The sequence below is a fragment of the Chlorocebus sabaeus genome, chromosome 8, assembly GCF_047675955.1.
Source record: "Chlorocebus sabaeus isolate Y175 chromosome 8, mChlSab1.0.hap1, whole genome shotgun sequence".
Lineage (NCBI taxonomy): Eukaryota > Metazoa > Chordata > Mammalia > Primates > Cercopithecidae > Chlorocebus > Chlorocebus sabaeus.
In genome coordinates this window covers 86653593-86670265 of record NC_132911.1, presented here as the reverse complement: position 1 = coordinate 86670265, position 16673 = coordinate 86653593, and positions in this window count along the sequence as shown.

Below are 16673 nucleotides of genomic sequence, written 5' to 3'. Positions count from 1 at the left end.
AGGTCACATTAGTAGCTTAAAATAAACCATACTGGGAGTACTTATACTATAGAAATCAGCAATACTACAGATCACAGCTTTTTTTTTTTTTTTTTTTTTTTCTGGAAACCTAGTGGTTAGACATTTTCCAGAGCATCACTGTGTTTGTGTGTGTATGTGTGTGTGTGTATACAACTTTCCAGAAAAAAATACATATATATTTGTGTGTGTAATTGTGTGTGTGTATGTTATATACATATATACACATATGTATGTTGTATACATCTGTACACATATATGTATGTTGTATACAAGTATGCACAAATATGTATACATATACACATATATGTGTGCATATACATATACACATATATCATTTATCTCTCATAAAATCTACAAAACAGGCATTATATTCTCCATTTTTATGAAGAAAATAAATCATTTTTATTATAAAACTGGCAACTATAGAAAAAACAGGGTGCATATACTATAAATGCTTTGAAAATCAAGATTTCAAATGCTTTGAATATCAGGCTACATTATGAATTACTCATGATATTAACAACAAAATGTTGGAGAGACTACTGAGGCAAGGTTATTTCCTCATTTCAATAGAGTGGCATACAATTTAAAATTGCACACCATTTTTAAATCCTAGCTGCCAGATTGTGGTTGTCTTTCTATTGTTTTTGTTCCTTGAGGGCAGAAACTGCAATGATCTTTCTGTATCCCTATTTGATTCAAAAATTGGTATTCAATAAATAACTGTTAAATCAATTCATAAATGTAGATATTCAACCCATATAGAAAATGTATAAAGTTACCTTTGGACATGCTCCTTGAAGGGAATCCAGAGAAACTGAAATGTTCTCATAATTGAAGCTGTTTTCTTAAGCAATGAAGGTTTAGAGAATAATACAATCATAGCTATTTTTAATCTCCCTAGAAGTTACCAAAAAACCTTGGAGAAATGTGATACTGTTGGGCATTAAGAAATGGAGCAGATTCTTTGTCTACATCTGGGAAATGAAAATGATTGTCCTGAACATAAACATTAATGAATTCAGAGAGACTAACCTTGAAATATGTGAGTAGGCCAAAGGCAAATAGAATGATACAAATAATTCAAGACACATTTATAAATAAGTCACAGGGCAGGTTTAAAATGCAAAATGACAAAATCAAGAAATGCAAACAGGTGAAGTCCCCCTTTTCCCCCTTTGTCTGAAAAGATGTATAAGGAAACAGTGAATAAACTGGTTTTGAGATTCAAGAAGGTTAGCCATTATTTTTCTAGTCAACTTCTATTTTATTTATTTTTTTCTTTTTCCTTGAACATAAGCAGATATTTGCTTGGCTGAGGACAAATAAACTTTTCTTTCTCTCTTTCCTTTTTTCTCCTTCCCTCTCCTTCCTTTCCTTCCTTCCTTCCTTCTTGCCTTCCTACCTTCCTGCTTTCCTTCCTTTTTTCTGAATTAATTAATTAATTAATTTCTCTCTCTCTCTCTCTCTCTCCCTCTCTCTTTCTTTTGTATTTCTGGGCATTGTATCAAATGGAAATCTCACTATTGTAAAGGAATCCACTGAATGAAGATAAGGGTCCACCATTATGTTCTTCTGAATTGTAGGAGGGGTTGTTGAATAGATGCAGGTTCCTCACTCCCTTTGGGGAGTGGAATTTAAAGTTGTTTACAATTTTTAAATATCCCATCAAGAGAAACACATTTGGGCTGCTTCATAAAGCATCTGAAGACATGGATCAAATTCAGTAATGGAATAATCCTCTATTAATATTTATAATCATCATTTAATAGAGTATTCACTTGAAAAAGAATTTTTCTGGAATCTCTGAGTCCTCTTTACTTGGCTTGTCTTCTCTCTGCATCTTCATATAGTCTTTCCCTTGTGGATCTGTGTGCTAAGTTTTTCTTCTTATAAGAACACCAGTCATATTGAAATAGACACACCCACGTGACTTCATTTTACTTTAATTACCTCCTTATACATCCTATCTCCAAAGACAGTTGCATTTTGAGGTAGTGAAGGTTAGAATATCAAATTATGAATTTGTGGGGGAGGGGAGCAAAATTCAACCCACGACAGTTTTCTATGCTCAAATTATTTTTATTTTATTTTGTTTTATAATTTTTAATTTCTGTAGGTACACAGTCGTTGTATATATTTATGGAGTATATGAGAAGTTTTAATATAGGCATGCAATGTGAAATAATTCCATCATGGAGAAAAAATGGGGTATTCATCTTCTCAGGCATTTGTCCTTTGTGTTACAAACAATCCAATTACATCCTTTTAGTTATTTTTATATATATACACACACACACATATATATAATATTATATATATTTTATATATATTATTATATATATATTTTATATATTTTATATATATTATATATATTTATATATATTTATATATATTATATATTTTTTATATATAAATATTTTTATATATAATATTTTATATATATATAATTAAGTTACTATTGACTATGGTTACCCTGTTGTGCTATCATATAGTAGGTCTTATTCATTCTTTCTATTTTTTATACCCATTAAACATCCCCACCTCTCCCTGAGTCCCCCACTACCTTTTCCAGTCTCTGATAACCATCCTTCTACTTTCTATGTCAGTTATTCATACATTTCACATGCATTGAAATTAACTTATTTCTGTATCAAGCTAATTTATTCAGTATGTATTATTTCAATAAATAAAACCTACAAATGTTGTTTCTGGTTGAATTACCATTAGAGATGGTGTTAGCTGTTGGCAAGAGAAGGGTTTGCAAATGGAAAATGTTGATTCTCAACCATTCGCATTAGCCTGTTTGGTTTCTGAGTATGCAAGACAATGTCCAAACCTTACACTTACAATGTGTTATAACATCATTAGCATTATTGTCTTTGAAAGAAAATTCATCAAATCAAAAATAATTAGCCGTATTTCTGATAATATTTTCAAAATGACCTCATTAATAATTTTCAGTAGATGACATTCCAGAGGGTTTATAAAGCATTTCCAAACACACACACACACACACACACACACACGTATGTTCAAACACACTATTTTTTTTCCCTAAGAAAAGTTTCAAGAGCTTTCTTCTGGTTCTCAAGATAGATATTGACTTCAAAATTATTAGATGTGATAAATCTCATATCTGAATCAGGGCTCTGAAAAGTAGTAATTCCTGTTTAGAACATTTACACAATTGGTGGTCTTTGTCTCCACAGATTCACAAATGATATTTATTTAGTCTTTGCAAGCAGATAATCATTGGTCTATTAAAATCTGCTTCTTATCAACTAAATTCAGAAATGCTCAGAATATGAACTATAATTTCAATTTAATTATTTATCTTGATGGAGAAAGTTGGTTAATAGATTATATGGTTGTGAACAATTTTTCTCCTTGAAGGAATTCCAATAAGAAGGCTTACTTTAATCAAGTGTTTGTGTGAGTTAGCTCAGATCCAGGGGAAGGGTATTTGGGCATCTGGTAAATTGTTAATGCTAGTGGTATCAAACCCTAACTCACTGCTTCATTAATCAATCAATTATAAAATATTGACTTAGCGCCTACTCAGTGTGAGATACTGTGCTACGTCTAGGGATACAGCCAGAGTGATACATTCCCCACATCACTTCAATGATGTGTTTACAGAGTGTTAGAGAAAGACATTGAACTTGAAGTACCACAGAGCATGAATGGCTTTGCCTGGTTGGAGGAGATTCCAGATCTAGATAAGCTCTCCCAAAACGTGTACTGGATGCTAACCATTTTCCAATTGTTTCTGGCAATCTTTAAATATGTCGGTGAATATACTATAGTCAAATTCTGCATTTCCTATTTGTCTCTTAAAATTCAGATTACATTTCTAAATACAAATTCTAATTTATTTCAATACATTTTGAGTATTCTATAATTTTGCCTAAAGTAAAAATGTATATGTGAATGAAGTTAAAGAGATTAATATGTTCTTTATTTCTGGTAGCTATGTATTAACGAGCTAAAAGTACCAAGTAATATTTGCAGAATACATTTTATTCAGGCTATATAATACTTTAGATAATTCTGTCATAACCCTTTTCTTCCATATTGTGAACACATTGACGGCCAGGGAATTTGTCCTAGTAACCATTGTGCACACAGCATCTGGTATGGTGCTGGTGAGAACATGTTGGATGATTTCCATTTAAAGGTTTATTCTTTCTGCCATTATTTTTCAGAAAAATAAATCATTCAAATCTTACATTAGAAAAGAGACTTTAAAAATAATGTCATGCCATTTCCTAACTCTAGAAATCTTTCAAAAATATTTCATATAGATGATCACAAATTCCTGTTTATTGAGAACAGAATGACTTTAATATTTTTCTTTACAAAGGCAACAACTGATCACAGTAATAATTCAAAACTATAAATATATATAGGGAAAATAAATCATCTACCTTCTTCAGTCTAGAGATGATGGTTTTTAATATTCACATTGTAATCAAGAGGATAATTAAATACATATAGGATAGCTAGGGATTTTCTTATGATTTCTTTATACTATCATGTTTTACTGCATCCTAAAACAATAATTCCAGATACTTCTTTCACCAATTTTTTCTCGTTTTTTCCTGACATTTGTTAGGCAGTCATTATTCAAAACGCATCTTTTATAACTAACTCCCTTCCCCATTATTCCAAAGCACATTAATTGTCATTCTGAATATATAATAGATTTATTGCAATAACAGCTTCTTTTGGTAAGTATACTAGAACAAGCAATCTTTTGAAATAACTAGAAAAATTGCTGTGATCATTATGAAAATCGCTCAGGAATGTGTTCTAATGTAATGAAATTTCATGTATCTCTTACAATCTGACTGATTTTCATAAAATAAAGGTTATTATTGTGATGAAGCAAAAAACAAAATAAGTAAAAATAAGTAGTTTAAAATGAACTAGATTTATTGGTAGCTATGCTGAAATAATAACTCAATTTTATGAAAGGTGAAAATGTATTCTTATTCAAAGTAGCAATTTTACAATTCACTGTACAGAACAATTTAGTGGAAAATCTAAGTTACAATTTGTAACTTCATCTTTGAATAAATTACTAGTAATATTGCAGATAAATGAGGTCTTTTTTTTATTTAGTTGTTATATTAGAATTATAATTAAACAGTCATTTTGATCAAATAATGAATTATTTCTTTATCTTTATTATTAGATCATTCCTACGGTAGTGACTTTCACGTATGTTTTGCAATACTGTCTCTCAAATAGACACATGAAGCAATCTTCAAACCCAGTAAGCATGAAGTTATCAGAATCACCAAGTGACTCTCCATATTGTATATGATTATTCTGTTTTTAGTAAAATAAAATCATAGAATTTAGGTCCATTTTAGAACATATCGTTTCATAAGTGTTTTTTAATTTACAATTGAATTTGTGAAAATAAAACTTGAGACTCCACTAGGGATTGAACATATTTAGAGTTTACATGTCAGGCACTGCGTAAATAAAGAGTTTACATCAGTCATTCTACTAAATCCTTACAGCGTCTCTTTGAAAAATATACTATTACATGCTATATAAATTTGTTTTGCAAATGAAGAAAAGAAGTTTTAGTGTAGTTAAACTACATGACCAAATGTATAAATTATACATTATCGAACTTGAACTCCAGATCTGATTGACATATATACCATTCTCTCAAATGCTCACTCTACTTCCTCCAAATGGTGCAAGTCTAAATGGAATACAACATATTGGGCTGGATCATAGGACAAATGGTGTTAGTGGAAATCTCAGTACAGTTTGTAGTTTAGTTAATAACGATATATCAATGTTAATTTATTTGTTTTGACAGTGTGTTATGATTATGTAAGATATCAACATTAGAAGAAACTGTGTGAAAGGTTTATGAGAATGTGCTCTACTGTTTCTGTGATTTTCCAGTAAATCTAAAATTATTCTAAAAATAATTTAAATATTAAAAATGACTCAGACACACTAAATACAATAATGTGATTCATCATTGAATTGAAAAGCGAATACTGGCCTGTTAAATATTTTAGTCTTTTTCCTTCTTAAATATCTTCATACTGAGTAGCAACTCCCCAAAAAGGGACAATTGTATTTCATACTAATAGATCTTTTGTTCACAATTTGATATGATAATTTCATTCTTAATAAACAGCATTGTACCAAACATTGTGTTAAAAATGTTTCAACAAGAAAACCAAATAAAAGACTAAGACCCAGAGACTTTCATACCCATGAGAAGTTATTCAACTTTTAGTAATTCCTCTAACAAAAGTGTTTTCTTAATATGGCCATGCAAAAATAAACACCTTTCAACAAGCCTCTGTTGGTTAATGGACTTTTGCACAAAAACAACTTATTTTCCTTTTCTAGTGTTTTAATTTTTTTGAGGACCATTAACACAGCTATACATATCTATTTTTATCAAGTTGGCACCCATTGTTATGAAAATTAAAACAAAGCCACTTAGAGTTATTTCTACAAAGTTTATTTTATTTCTTCCAACACTACCTCTAAATTGCTATCATCTTTTAAACCAATTATTTCCCCCTTACTAGTTCACTGCTGGCTTCTGAGCATCTTCTGAAGTGTCTAGAAGATGATAAGTACTCAAACATTTTTCAAAGAGTTGTAAAAACCCATGCTACAAGAAAAACGCCTGCAGTAAGCATTTTAAATTTATTAAATTTGTATTTCTTTAGGCAAACTCTGCCTTATTCCAGGAAAAATTAAGTTGATACATTTATATATATATGTCTATATATACATATATGTATATGTCTGTATGTATACACACACACATACATGTAAGCATACACACACACACAAGAAAATGATATCAGTATTAAATGAATAAAGAATAAAAGCAAAGGCAAAATAAGCATAGGAAATAGAAAAGCAAAGCCAAGAATGAAGTTACAAAACAAAAGTAATTTTGTGAAACTTTCTGGATACATTTGCTAGCACTGGAACAACAACAAAAAAGTCTCTAAAATTTCTAATAGTAAAAATAAAAAGGGAGTCATCAATATTCACAAGATTCCTAGTATCAACCCAATTGCCCAGGATAAGTCCAGTTACTCCTGGCAACAAAAAGAGAAAAGCATTTTTCTCCTTGCACTTCTTGAGAAGCTAGATGTTGTATAAATGTCTGAAAAATGTCCTCATAAACTTTCTTCCAGTACATATAACAATGAGTCATCTAGGACTATTCCTGGAAATGCCTATTTCTTAGCATACAGGGCATCAGCTTAAAGATAACTTCAGCAAAAACTAATTCTTCTGTATCAAAATAAGGGAACTCAAATATGTAGTTCCTTTGTTTTCTGATTTATTACAAGGCTTCATTTCAGAGTATTTAGATATTAGAATGTCACATAGGGGACATGCTTTTTGCCTATTCTCTTTTTTCTTCTGAACTTGAACGTGGTCTCAGACTCCTCCTCAACAGTGCTCTAGGCAGACCATACTAAATGGTTTCAGCCTCCACCTGAGATAAAACATATGTGCCAGTCCCTATCTAGAAAAATAAATTGACTAGATATTAGCCAATCTTTCATACATATTATTGGCCAATCTTTCATACATTAGTTATTACTGTCAAGCTAATTAATTTTAAGTGGCAATGAATGTGAAGCCATATTTTCTGAAGGAAATGCATAAAGAATATAACAATTCTTTGTTTGCAGATAATCAGTCATACACTTTAATAGTTAAATAATCAACATGATGATAAATATATAATTTATATTGCAATTTTACTCTGTACAGAGCACTGTGCTGAACATTTTCCTTGGATTTATTTTCTATGTTTTAATTCTTACAACAATTTTACAAGGTAGTGAATATCATCAGCTGCAGATGAGGAGAGGAAACTGAAATAAGGTAAAGTTGAGATCTTCTAATACAACACATGGAACAGCCTGACAAGGTATTTGCTTAAATGAAAGGCCAACCTACCTTTACTTGGAGGAAGACCATGGAAAGACCATCTGGAAGAGTGGTGAGTCTCTCCATAAAGATACATGAGAATGTATGATAACTCCCCCAAAGGAAAACAAACAAGCAAAACAGATACTTGGGGTTTACACACAGTATAAGGGTGAATAAAGCCTCCAAGCTTAAAGTCATAAGAAATGAGGATCATTGTTTTAAAATTGAAAAAAATGTTAAAGCAGAGAGCAGACATTATGTCTGCTTTATTAAAAAAGAAAAAAGTCAGATAATATCTAGAATCTTAGTAAATCACTATTGTAAAAGGTGCTTTCACTTTGAGCTTCATTTCAAATAAAGTCATCACAAAATATATGTCTAGGTGATTTAATAACTCATTGTATAACATTATTTTAACTTATTTTATATATTTTTATATATATATATATATTTAGAGATGGAGTCTCACTGTGTCGCCCAGGCTGGAGTGCAGTGGCGCGATCTCGGCTCACTGCAAGCTCCGCCTCCCGGGTTCACGCCATTCTCCTGCCTCAGCCTCCCGAGTAGCTGGGACTACAGGCGTCCGCCACCGCGCTTGGCTAATTTTTTTTTTTTTTCTGTATTTTTGTATTTTTGTATTTTTAGTAGAGACAGGGTTTCACCGCGTTAGCCAGGAAGGTCCGGATCCCCTGACCACGTGATCCGCCTGCCTAAGCCTCCAAAAGTACTGGGATTACAGGCGTGAGCCGCAGCATCCAGCCTGTATAACCTTATTTTAAAACTTAACTAAATGTAGATGACTACCAAAAACTATTGTTTGAAATATGTAATCTGCACACCTGCCATTTTGGAAGTACTTATATAACACGGCTAGTTGTCTACTGCGTTCCAACTCCTATTTTCTAGTAAATTTTCATATACCAAATCGTGTATTTTTCAACTAAAAATCAGGCACACTCTTCAAATATTTTAATATGCCACATTTCCACATAAAAATAAAATAACTAATTCAACCGATCAAGCTTTATCTCTCACTGTGCCCCAGTGGGAGATTTAATTTAAATTCAGGGTCCAGCTAGACTAAATACACTATTTGCTGTTTGATAAGGCACAGTGCAAGATCTCTCCTCAGGTAGGCTTGACTCTTCCTGTGAGATCATTCCTGATGCCTTCAACTTGGTAATGAATTCAATTATTCAGCTTAGACACTGCCACTGTACGAAAACTATTCTGTTTGATTGATTGATTGACTGATTGATTTTCAAGACAGAATCTCGCTCTGTCGCCCAGGCTGGAGTGCAGTGGCACGATCTCGGCTCACTGCAACTTCTGCCTCCCAGGTTCAAGCGATCCTCCTGCCTCAGCCTCCCGAGTAGCTGGGATTACAGGCTCCCGCCACCATACCTGGCAATTCTTTTTGTATTTTTAGTAGAGACCGGGTTTCACTGTGTTAGCCAGGATGGTCTCAATCTCCTGAATTCGTGATCTGCCCACCTCAGCCTTCTAAAGTGCTGGGATTACAGGTGTGAGTCACTCTGCCCGGCCCTATTCACTATTTCTTAAAGTTAGGTAAAGTCCTTCTTTTAGGTGTTTACAACAGAAACTTATCTTGCTCCTATTACAGCACTTACCACACTCATATTAAATTGCCTTTTTGCATGTCAGGCAACTGCATTTTATTGCAAGTAGCTGGAGGAAAGTGACTGTGCCTTATTCATCAACAGTTCCTAGCACACAATAATAGTTAGATAAATATTAGCTAAATGACCTAAAGAATAAGCTAATAAATGTCCCTAATTTTTATTGTAGCCGGGCACGGTGGCTCATGCCTGTAATCCCAGCACTTTGGGAGGCCGAGGCGGGCGGATCACAAGGTCAGGAGATTGAGACCATGGTGAAACCCCGTCTCTACTAAAAAATAGAAAAAAATTAGCCGGGCGCAGTGGCGGGCGCCTGTAGTCACAGCTACTCGGGAGGCTGAGGCAGGAGAATGGCCCGGGAGGCGGAGCTTGCAGTGAGCCGAGATTGCGCCACTGCCCTCCAGCCTGGGCGACAGAGCGAGACTCCGTCTCAAAAAAAAAAAAAAAAAAAAAAAAAAAATTATTGTATATTGACATACAATATATTTGAAAACTCCAGTTGGATGAATATCTGTTTATTTCAAGTGGCATTGTTGATAAATATTTCTTGTACAGAGCATCAAAGGCAAAGAAAAGGTCAATATTTATCACTACTTACAAATATATCCACAAGACTATAAAAATAGCCACTGCCGGAATAGCGTTCTCTAGGGTCCAATTTGTAAGATTGCGATTTGCCAATAATAAAATGGCACGTAAATATTTTGGATAGTATATCTAAGAAGATAGTAAGTCTATGTTTTGAGAAGAGTATCAAAATTATTATATTTAAGGATTGGGAATTACTCTATCCCAACTAGATATCAGATGTAAGATGTTCAATTATTTGATAAAACTAAATATATGGTAAGGATCGACATTCACCATTAAGTATAATAATCTCAAATTGTTGAGCAAAGACAAGTCTTACCCTGGACCTTAATACAGAAACTTTGCAAACCATTTAGAGTATTTATTTTTGAGAAATGAAAATTCCAATTAAATGAAATTATTTATTCAAGAAAGATCATTAGAAGGCAAAATCCTTAGGGGGGAAAAAAAAATCAGTGTGGAGTTTTTCTAAGGACAGATCAGGCAGTTGCTACCTAACTCACTAAATCGTCTTCAGTCTTGGTAACCCTGAGAGTGGGAAAATCAGACATTAAAAACTTGATGTGCGGCATTGTGAAGCCCAGGCTTGAAGGATTCTTGTTGAAAGAAAAAGAATGAACATGAATCTATTCATGTCGTTGGAGATAACTTTCAATTGACTAGAAATATGGAAACTAGAAAAGAAATTCAAGTGAAATAACATTTCAAGAAGTCAACAGACTAATCCATATCTTAGGCTATTATACCATGAATCCAGTTTCTTTTAAAAGATAATGGGATAAGAAAGAGGAAAAAGGGCTGTTGCAAAATCTGCTGACTGCATGTAATGTCGGCACTGTTTTAAACCTGATTCTTACAAAATTCGGTGAAAATACATTTTTTTTTTTTCTGACAGTGTAGTAATTTGACTATGGATTGGGATTAGATAACTCCCCCAAATGTACTGTTAATTTCATTAACAATTATACTTATGTAAGAAGGGAGGCATAGGATTCAGAGATGAATACTGAAGTGCCTAGGATAAAAATGGTATAATGTTTGAGAGCTGATTAAAATGTTTTAGCAAATATCAAAATAAGATGGGTAAATAGAGCAAGTCTAGTCAAACTATGATACATTTTTAATGCTGAGGACATGGGAATTCATAATGCTCATCTCTTATTGTGTAAGAAAGTATTATGTTAAAAAATCCAAGATTAAATACATATTTTCTTTAAAATCCATTATGCATGCATCACCTTTCAAAAATCGCAGTCACTCCTTATACTTCAGCCAGCAAGGTTTTGTGTGATGTCATGTATATCAAAGGTTACATAATTACCAGTACCTAAGCCAGTGGCATTTACCTAAAGTGTACTGAGAACTGTAGATAATAATACATGAATTAGAAATTCAGCCTCTGGTTCCCAGTTGATTTTAAGATTGGTGAATATTAAAAACAAATAAAGAAACTAACATAGAAACAAGGCAAATCGTATTGTGTTGACCAGTTTTCTGGACATTATATGTGAAAGTTTTGTTTTATCTTAAAATATTTTGTTGCCATATGGCCTTGACAGTTTTTAAGTCTGTAATGGTATTGCAACATTCTTTATGTTAGAAGGCTTACATAAGAGAAAACGAATAGAGGGGAATCTAAGTAATCTGATCTTTGTCTTTATTTCACATTACAGAAATTGCTGAGAAAGATAAAGGCTTAATTTATGCAAATTATACATAATTTGTATCCTCCTTTTCTTAGGTAATGTAGTTAATGCTGTCATTATGGTCATTGTAACATCCAATTCAAAAGGTTCAGAGAGGGGAGAAAATCTAGCCTTTCCTTGGGGGTGACTTTTTTTTTCTTTAGCCAAATGGTACTGTTGTGAGTCAAATAAAAGACATACAGGGTGAACTGCATGGAAGATTTTTCTTGGAGAGCCAATATATTTCCCTACCTGGAGGGAACATATATTTTTTATATGAGAAGGATAATTATCATATTTCTATCAAGTATATACTCATGGTATATTCTTTTATTAGACTCTACGCAATATATCTATGTAATAAAACTACACTTGTACCTTGTACATTTATACAAACAAAAAAAACAATATAACAATAAAAATAATGCAATTATTAAAAATAAGACCAGTTTTTAGGGTTGGAAATATTACTGTAATCCTGTTTTGTGGCTAGTGAGAAATCCTATTGCATGTAACAGTATTAGCAGTTACATGTTTAGTTAAATTTTCATTATGAATTTAGAAAGAGTAGTGCACATTTTCATATTACTCGCTGCCTGAAAATAACATAGGTGATTATGTAACACTTCAGTCTACTATGTGTTAAAGGAAATTCATTGTTATTTGTCTACTCATTTTTCAGAGAACTGCTTGCATGGCAATTCACATTTATCAGTATTTCAAACATACTGTAATAAAATTATCAGAAAATAATACAATAATTAAGAAATATTGAGAGATGCAATTATAGATGCAAAGAAGCTATAGACATAATCACACAAAAATCAACTGGAATGTTTCTAATTTGCATCCAATTAAAAAATCTGGGTATATTAGGCATTCATTAAAAATGATTACTTGTACTTTTCCACATGTAAGCTATTGAAGACAGATAATTATATTAGAATTAAATTGTGTAGTTTTCTCCTATGAAAACATTTATGTTGTCCAACTAGTGAACCAAAACAACCAGCAATCTTTATATCTCCATGAGTATCATTAAACTTCAATAAATTATTAAGATTTGGTAAAGCAAAATAGGAACACCTGCCACTCTGTCAACAGAACAGATGGTCAATAGTAAATTTTCAAATAGTCATTTCCTAAATTGACGAGAAGAGTCAGTTTGACACTTGGCACACAAAACCATATGTCTCTTGTGTAAAAAGATCTATGCAAGTCTGAGGGTGAAAGTCCATTTTCATTTTTTTGTTAAGAAAGTCAAAATAACCAACTGTTTTTAAGTATTAATGTGCACTTTAAATGTCTGCCAGGTGCTTAACATTCCATTTAATATAAATTCTGGCAAATGACACATTATAACTTAAACTCTCTGGTGAATTCATTGGTGTTTATTATATTATTCTTTATACCATTTTTCATATTTAAAAATTCATGAAATAAAACATACACTGCTTCTAGTGACAATTGATCCTTGTTCTTTCCAAATATAGTATTTTAGATGTTTTCACTGGGCTGCTGTTACATAGAATTCAAGATGATATTTTTCACATACTGCATACAAAATAAAACAATTAAACCTGAAGTGCAATTTAATTTTGCTTTGAAATAAATGAGAAGCCCTGTAGTGAGGTTAAGGGAAAAATAAATAAATCTAAAATAGGTTTTCTTGCTTACTAATGAAAAGGTATATTACTAGTTTGACTTACCAGTTATTGTTAGGTGATCAAAAAATCATAGAATTATCTTTTTTTATTATATTTAATGACATAAAAATGTTATTCAATGTAATATAATTATGATCTAAATATGCTGAAGTAGGAAATTTGCTTTTAAAACCTAAAAGCAAATTTACTTTTAAAATCTAAAAGCAAATTTCCTATTTCAGCATATTTAGACCATAATTATATTTCTGAACAGGATATTAAAAAATATTTCTGGAAATTTCATTGTGGATATGTTGATTTACATAGTTTGCCCAAAATTTGTGCTTAGCTAATATAAAGGTTGATAAAATTGAGTCATTTTATTGAATCTGAATGGCTGAATTATAACGAATTCAATAAGTGTACCTCAATCTGTCCATACAATTCAAGAAATAATTTTTGAAGGATACAAATATGAAAATGTGTTAGTAATTTTAAGTTTGACAAAATCTTTCTGGTATTTGTCCTCTTTGTGAATGTGATTAAGTTGCTTCAAAGTTTTTGAGCCTTAGTTTTCTTATCAGTAAAATCGATATAAATTATAATATCTTCACGTATATCTTATAGATATTAAACAGGAAAAAGGCTTTAAAATTTCAAGAACAGTTCCTTCAGTATACATTAGTTTCTCCCTGTGGTTCCTTATCCCCCAGCTTTTGATCTCCCTCAAGCCAGCATGTACACCTATACATCCATACATTCACACAAACTCAAATGTACATGTATACACATACATGCTCACATACACTAACATACATGCTGATACACACACTAATAAAACACACACATTCACAAAACACACACATTTGACTTGTCCCTACATGGACATTTTTCCATGTAAAAGGCCTAAGTGTCATCATTTCTGAACTGCTCTATGAGAGTTCTGATATCTTACTTTTGCTGAAACACATGTACCTTCAGGGTTGTAATGACTCTGTATCTTTTTTAATACCCAATGATTCATGTCTTTTTAAGCTTATGTTCACTTAAGACCTCCGCATAAATAAGACTTCTATGAAAATCATATTATTTTCTCATAAAAATGATAATTATATCATGGATAATTATATATGATGGATTATATTGACAGATTTACTAACATTGAGCCACTTTTCTATCCCTGAAACACAATTCAACTGATTACAATGTACTATAATATTATTCAATATGTTGCTAAATTATTTCTGCAATTATGTTTTTATTTATGAAATTATTATTATCTTTATCAACTCCTCATTCCTTCTGTGTTTCTTTTAAATATATTTTCCCTTATTGGAATTTCATGAATTGTTAAATCTTAATGTTTTTTTCTATGGAATGATTGAAGTTATAACATTTCCCTAAATATTGCTTTAGCAATATCTTGGAGGTTATCGTAAGTAGTGTTTTCATTATTATCTTTATTGTGTATTGTTTTGTTTTTTACAGTGATACATATTTGGGGGATACATGTGATATTTTGACAATTCATGTAATGTGTAAAGATCAAATATGGGTATGTGGGATATCTATCACCTTAAATATTTTTTTCTTTATACTAAGAATACTTAAATTATTCTCTTGTAGCTATTTTGAAATGTGTAATAACTTATTATTAACTATAGTTATTCTATTGATCTGATGAATGCTAGGTCTTATTTCTTCTAATTGTATATTTATACCCACTAATTAATGTCTCTTCATCCTTCTCTCCCAGCCCTCTTCTCTTTCCCAGTCTTTGGTAACCACCAATCTACTCTAACTTCATAAAATCCACTTTTTTAGCTCCCACATATGAGTGACAACATACATCATTTGTCCTTTTGCGCTTGGCTTATTTCACTTAATCTGATGTTCTCTAGGCTCATCCATGTTGTCACAGGTGATAGGATTTTATTCTCTTATATATCTAAATATTATTCTGTTGTGTATATATAACACTATTGTTATACACTTATCCATTGACGGACATTTATGTTGATTTCCTATTGCAGCTATTGTGAAGTGTGCACATGTAGTAGTGCAGCTTTCTGTTTCATATATTGATTTCCTTTATTTTGGATACATATCCAGTAGTGGAACTGCTGGACCATATAGTAGTTCTATTTCTAGTTTTATGAAGGACCTCTATATTATGTTTCATAGTGGCTGTATTTATTTATATTTTCACCAAAAGTGCATGATATTTCCTTATTCTTCACATCCTTGTAAGCATTTCATCATTCTCTTATTGATAAGAGTCATATTAATTGTGGCGAGCTAATATCTCCTTGTGGTTTCTTTGCTTGTTTGTTTGTTTTAGACACAGGATTTCGCTCTGTCACCCAGGCTGGAGTGCAGTGGCATAATCACAGCTCACTCCAGACTCAAACTCCTGGGCTCAAGCCACCATTCCAACTCAGCTTTTCAAGTAGCTGGGGTTACAGGTATGTGCCACCACACACGGCTTATGTTTTTTTATTTCTCTTTTATTTTTATTTTTGTAGAGACCTAGTCGCCAACTCCTGGCCTCCTGTGATCCTCCTTCTTGGGTCTCCCAAAATGCTGAGATTACAGGTGTGGAGTCATTGAGTTTGGCTTCCTTATGGCTTTGATATGCATTTCTCTGATGGTTAGTCATGTTGAGTATTTTTTTTTTTTTTAATCTATTAGCCATTTGTATGTCTTCTTTCAAAAAATGTGTATTCAGATCTTTTGTACATTTAAAAATAAAATTAGTTTTTCACCATAGAGTTGTTTGAGCTTCCAATATACTCTGGTTCTTAATCCCTTGCCATATGAATAGTTTGCAAATATTGTTTTCCGATTCTGTGGGTTGTCTCTTCAGTTTGTTGATGGTTTCTTTTCTTGTGCAGTAGCTTTTTAGCCCATGTAATCTCATTTGTCTATTTTTTATTTTGTCATTTGTGCTTTTGTGGCCTTATACAAAAAATATTTGCCCAGACCAATGTCCTGGAACACGTCCCAGAATTTCCCCCACAAAAAATGTTTTATTTTCTAATGGTCTTAAAGGTTTACTTCTTAGATGTATGTCTTTAATTCACTTTGATTTGATATTTGTATATAGTAGAGGTAGGGGTTTAGTTTTATTCTGCTCT